The sequence below is a fragment of the Triticum urartu genome, chromosome 1A (assembly GCF_056163025.1).
Source record: "Triticum urartu cultivar PI428250 chromosome 1A, HENAU_Tu73, whole genome shotgun sequence".
Classification (NCBI taxonomy): domain Eukaryota; kingdom Viridiplantae; phylum Streptophyta; class Magnoliopsida; order Poales; family Poaceae; genus Triticum; species Triticum urartu.
This window is the reverse complement of record NC_141873.1, coordinates 94,281,189-94,287,634: the sequence shown is the minus strand read 5'-3', so window position 1 is coordinate 94,287,634 and position 6,446 is coordinate 94,281,189. Positions and strand designations below refer to the sequence as shown.

The 6,446-nt window shown below is 55.2% G+C and overlaps 1 pseudogene; it reads left to right on the top strand.

The window, feature by feature from the left end:
- The first annotated feature begins 4,613 nt into the window (after window positions 1-4,613).
- On the top strand, window positions 4,614-5,716 carry LOC147990211 (uncharacterized; annotated as a pseudogene).
- The last annotated feature ends 730 nt before the right edge of the window (window positions 5,717-6,446 follow it).

Genomic DNA, 6,446 nt, shown 5'->3' with positions numbered 1-6,446 from the left:
TAGAAGTTCAAATTGTCATGCGATAACATAGACAGTATATCATCCTCGGAACGAGACCAGTGCATAACAAGGTTTTTCCATTCAATTTCTTCTAAATTTAGCACATGAGACTTCACCATAAATTCATTTATAGACTTGCCATCAAAGTGTGATTTCCTCAGATAACACTGATACTACTGCGATGCTTCCTTGAAAAGCGCAAGCAAGCTTTGCTCGTCATGACTATCCAGATTGACCCTCGCCTACTTACAACAATGTAATGTAAATCATTGATGTGTTCAATCAGCAGAAAACAGGAAAATAATCACCATGAATAATAGCACTTACACGTAAGTGGGACAGGAAGATGTGAAAATGGTGTTTGTCTTCACTATAATCTTCCCATGATGGGAATATATGCACGTAGTCCCTAACAACATTGAAAGCATTGTCTTTTAAACTGGGAATAACTGGAATGAGGTTCCAATCTGCAGGATTTGGCCGTCTCTGCAGTTGGGATAGGTCTTCGACCGGTGGACGTGCTGTACTTTCTGCTGGAGTGGGATTTTTCTGTGGTATGGCTAGTGCTATGGCAACTGAAATCGGCATACCTTTTGCTAGAGTGCAGGTCCTGTGTGGTGGGGCTAGTGGTGTGGCTAGTGAAGTATGGGTACAGTCTGTTGGAGTCGGTCCTACATTTTGTGTCACTGATTGTACAGCCAATATAAGTGGGGTGCTGTCTGATTTCTCCGGCACAACCACGTTTTTCAAGGACTTTGCTGGTGCTCCTTCAGGTTCGGCAATCAGCGTCTTCCTTTTTAATGTCTGATGCACAAGAACAACATTTGAGTGGAAAAACATGGTATGATGATAGATGGAATATGTATTGATAATGGATGGGCATGGCATGTCGACATATATGATGTGTAAACTAAGTAGATGGTGGTGCAACAAAGTAGAAGAAATGCAAGACAACATATGCAAGATACGCGCAATCAATAAAACCTTGCCAAATTAGAATAGGCACCTTGATGGGTGAACAGGACAGGCCATCTGCCTTTGACTCCTCGAGGTTAGAATAGTCATTAGGATCATATTCTGAACAAGAATCAACAGGTGGGGAGCGTATGAGTTTCATTGCATCCAGAATGGCACTCAATGCCTTGGTGCCAATTTTGTAAGTCATTGCAGTGTTTAGCTTCAAGAGTGGACTGCTGCTAGTGCGACACAAAGAAACTATCAGATCATAGTGTAGATATAACAAGAAAACCATAAGCGTCAGAGTAAAATTAGTAAGTGGAACTTGCTGGAATATATGTGCTAGTATTGCCGGTATGGCTAGAAAGGCTTCAGATACCAGCTCTCTTCAACTGAAGGTGCGGTACTGTTAATATCAGTGTAACTCTCAAAGGCGACACAGATCCTCGCATTTCCTTGCTATTCTTATAGGATTCAAGTGGGTAGGCCACTACAAATCCTATTCCCATGTTTACAAAATCCTACGAATCAAAGAGGCCCGAAGCGTTCAAAGTGTCCATCACAACCGACCGTATAGACCTCTACACTGCAAATGTCCCTGCTCATCTTCACTACAAGGAACATACTGTACTACTATCATACTCCCTCCGTTCCAAAATATAAGTCTTGGTAGAGATTTCCACTATGGATCACATACAGATGTATCCAGATACATTTTAGAGTGTAGATTCACTCATTTTGCTCCATATGTAGTCCATGGTGGAATCTATACAAAGACTTGTATTTAGGAATGGAGAGAGTACTTATTAAAGAAGAACGGAAGAGGAACATGCTAAAGAAGTGCAAGCAGATTTTGGATAATAAAATGTTCGTTGCGCAGTGCCCACACATGATGAACCAGAGCGCATTAAGAAAGCAACTCCCCGTTGTCTCTCTATATGTGGTGCACGTGCTTTTTCAAAAGTAAAATAGGATACTTAGCTAACCAATTAAATGTTATCTGTTTTAGTAATATCAGCATCATATCAGATTCGTACTTGAGCAACAAGTTTGGAATTATGAGTGGCACGTTGTTTAGCTTGATGGATTCAGGAGCAGTGCTAAGCAGGTACGATGATGGTACTGAATATAAAGGCATGTCTGCATGCAATTCGCGTGACTTTTGTCATTTGGGTCAGTCGACCATTTCAGGTGGTTGGATGAAGATCCTATGTCTCCTAACCCTTCTTCTTCCTCGTCTCTGATTCTTCCCATACAGAACACCGCACGGGCCACCGGTCGGACCACCGGCCCCCACCGCCTGTGTTCCTCCGCCACCCCACCCTCGTTGAGTTTTCTTTGTTCGGCGAGGCCCCACCACCGCCCCCCACGACCACCGTCCCCACCCAAGCCCCTTCGTTCGCACCGGCGAACTCCGGCGAGCTCTGAAAAATCGACTGACCCAATTTTGAAATTTAGTGTACTATGATTTAACTAGTGTGGAATATAAAAGGGGAAAACCATAAGCATTGGGAGTATAGTGTTGAGCGTGCCATGGCGGATCTGAAGGTGCAAACCGGATAAAGGCAACTTCGCAACCAATGTTTGCTTTCAACTAGAAAGTAAGTGATGGACAAGAAATCAGAGTAAAGTAGTGGCAATCTATTTTCTTGCTGTGATAAATAAGTTGAGAAGATATGAAAGAGTACCGCCTCTGGTGCGGCACCATGTATGCATCTGCTGAGAACTTGACGGTGCTGCAGCAGCGATGGGTGTCGGCGGCGTGGAAGCAGATCTAGGAGGGTAGACGGTGGCGGCGGGGTGCGGTGGACGAGACGGTCGTAGGAGCGGTGCCGACAAGGTGGACGACGGCGGGGATGAAGCGAGAGGACGGGATGCAAGGATCCTGGTCCAAAGCCGTGGATGTGAGAGGTCGATCTCTTGTAATGGACGGCGGCGTCGGGGTATCAGCTCCGGCATGGTGGAGGAGGACGACGGTGGATGGGGTGGCAGACGGAGGAGGCTAGGGTGGAGATGGTCTGTCGTGGTGGGCGCACGACAGATGCCAAGGGATGGCTAAAGAGAGGAGGAGGCTCGAGGGCGCTGGTGGACTCCAGAGGCGGGGTTGGCATGAGCGGGCGCGGGACGCCGGACATACCCAGGTTCAGGGCTCTCCGAAGAGATAATACCCCTATTCCTGCCGAGTGTGGTTGGATGATCGATTGTACAATGTTGCTTCGGGAGCTGTATGGAGGAGGAAGGAAGCTGGCAAGGCTTGGGCTGCTCCTTCTCTCCGGTGTTGCTGTTTTGTGGCTAGTCCTATGCTTACTTGCTTTTCTCTCGTATGTGTTTTCTGCTTGCCCTCTCTCTTTCCCCCCGTATGATCGCGGGCTCCCGGGGGTTTTATAGTATAACCCCCCAGGGGTACAATGGTAATGTTACAAGTCGGTGGGTCTGTATTGTCGGTGTCTGGGGACGCCGGCTGGGTCCCGCTGAGGACTTGTGGTTCGCCGGGTTCCCCTAGGTGCGGGCCCCGCATGCCTAGGGGGGCTGTGCGCCGTCTTGTCGATCGTCAGGACATGGCCGGGTCGAGTCACATATAGTGCTCTCCATCAGGTTGCCACTTGCTGTCGTCAGCGGTGAAGGCGGGGGCACTGTAGCCACGCCGGCCCTGGTTAGCGGGTAGGTGAGGGGCACTGTTTCCACGTTCTTGCTGACCAGAGGTATGGGCAGGGCACTGTTGCCTCGGTCATCGTTGATTGAAGTCTTGTCCCCGTCATACGGCCTGGATGGGACGGGAGTTCACCCGCGGCTGGATTGTGTAGCACGCCACGAGTGGCGCTGGCTTGTTGAGGAGGCTTTGGTCATGCCGGGTTCGACTGTCTTGCGCTACTTGTTGGGGCCTAGTCGACGTGTCTTTCCGGGTTGGCTAGTCTGGCCGGATTGCGGGGCTTGGCTAGGTCGAGCGACCCGGCCAAGCGCGTGCTGGTATTGAGGGGCGGTGCCAACCCCGTTGTTTTTTGAAGAGGATCCGGGTTCCGTTGCCTGCCCGGGGTCCATCCCCCCGACAGTAGTCCCCGAAGCTGTGAAGGTCCGCCATCTTTGGATGAGTGGGCCTTCGCAGTTTCCCCGTTAAGCAAGGTGGATTCTACGAGCGCCGGGTCCGGCAACACCCACTGTGTGCCGGTTTTCTCGAAAACCGGATCGTGGCATCCCGGCCGTGGCGGGAACCGAGAAGTCCGCCGAATCTTGGGCAATCCCTTGGGCTTTGCGCGGGCGCCACATGGTGCCCGAAAGTCGGAGGGGCCTGACAGGCCACGCGCGTGACAGGACCGGGCGACGGGCTGGGGCCCACCGCCGCGCGCCCTCGGCCCAAGGACGTGGATTTATTGCGGCGTCCGGGGGCCGGTTGCTCTTCCCCGGGTAGTTACTGTGCGTCTGCGTGCACACTTATTGCGGGGAAGTGGAACGGGCGCGTGCAGACGATCCCACTCCCACTTCCCCACGTTCAAACCGAGGGTTATAAATCGGGGGGCAGGGGGGCGGCGGACATTATTCTCGCTCGCGCCCTCCTATCCCTTTGATCTCGCTCCGCTCTTTGCAACTGACGCACTGCGGCGCCCGCTGCTCCGAGCAGAACTCCTTCACCATCCATCTTCCTTCTTCTTCCTTTGATCATGTTGCTGCCATCGGGCTCCTGGATGGGTTTGAATGTCACCTCCGAGGACATCACCCAACTCCGGGCGACGCGGCGCCTGCCACGGGAGACGGACGTCGGCGTTCGCCTGCCGCGTGGCGAGCAGAGGCCTCGGCCCGAGGGGCAGGAGCGCGTGGTCTTCCTCACGCACTTTGACGCGGGTTCGGGCTGCCGGCGAGCACCTTCTTCCGCGCGTTCCTGGAGTTCTTCGGGCTCCAGTCACATCATCTTGGCGCCGGCTCCATCGTCCAGCTCTCCGGTTTCGTTACCCTCTGCGAGGGGTACCTGGGGGTCGATCCTACGATCGACCTCTGGGCGTGCTTCTTCTCCATGAAGCAGTAGGGCCCGTTGGCTGGGGAGTTTGCCGATTGCGGCGCCGCCGTCATCTCGAAGCGGTCGGGGGTGGATTTCCCCAAGATCCCGCTGGAGGATTCTGCCAAGAAGTGGCAGAACTCCTTCTTCTACGTCTGCAACCTTGGCGCGGATCGCATCAACTTTCCGGCCTTTGCCATCGCACCACCACGGGCGAGGACGAACTGGGGCTACTCGCCCAGGTGCCCATCGCAGGAGATCGTCAATCTCTGCGAGCGGGTGACGGTGATGAGGACGCAGGAGGGGCTCACCGGAACTGACCTCCTCGCTGCGTTTGTCATGCGCCGGGTCCTTCCGCATCAGGGGCGCTCCTGCCTCATCGGCGAAACGGCTGGCCTTCAAGACCCCAACCGCATGGGGTCGACGCGGCTGTCTGCGGAGCAGATCGCGCACGGCGTGAATGACATCTCCAAGGCCAACCTTGGGGAGGACTGGCGGTTCGGCAAGGTGCCGTACAGCCAGTCGAACCCGGCGCCGCAGGTGAGTGTCTGGTCTTCTTACTTTGCTGACGTGCACCTTCTCATCCGTCCTGACATGACGCGTGGGGTACTTCTGAACGCGATTCGGCATCCTTACGCCCGGGCCCCGTTGCAGGTGGCACTGGTGGCGCCAGAGGAGTCCGCGGCTCATGGCGGGGAGGAGGAGGCCGAGTCCGATGCCGGTGCTGAGCGTCGCGCGGGTAAGTCTCGTATTTTTCTTCATGTGTCTTGAATTGCTGACCGCGGCACGAAACGGTCGGTGCTGACGCCAGTTGTCGGTGTAGTGGCTTTGGGAGGGGGAGGCGGCGACGCGGGCGGAGCCGGGTCCTCGCATGGGGCGGCGCCAAGCCGCCCTCATGGGAAAGGCAGTGTCACGCCGCGACCCCAGGCCCCGAAGCGCACGGCGGACCCGGCCGGGGCCGGGAGGCCAGCCAAGAGGAAGCGCGGCGGCGGGCACGGGAGGCCGACCCCGGTCCCGGTCTTGGCGGGGTAAGCTTCATCTCTCGTTTGTGCTCAGATTTTTTTCTTGAGCTAGTATTGTTTTTTTCTACTCATTCTATCTTCTTCTTCAGGTCGCCCATCGCGCTGGCGAGGGCGGCGGCGGAAGCTGCGGCCGCTGAAGGGGCCGCGTTCCGCAGGAGCCGGTCTGACCTCGCCGACCAGGCCGAGGTGGAGGGACGGGACGACTCGGACCTCGGCCTGGATCCGAACGACGCCGAAGCCTTGGCCTGGCCGGCTAGGAACCAGGCCGAGGCGGAGCTGGAGGCGGTGTCGGTCCGTGCTTGGACTGACGCCGCAGCGGCAGGGGCGCGAGCCGGCACGGAGCCGGCCTGGCGCGAGATGCCGGAGGGCATGGTGGTGTCGGTGATGGTCTTTGAGCCGTCGTCGGTGAGGGAGCGCGGCCATGGAAGCAGGGCTGAGGTGGTGATCCCCGACCGGAAGGTCGTGAAGGTGGCGGATGA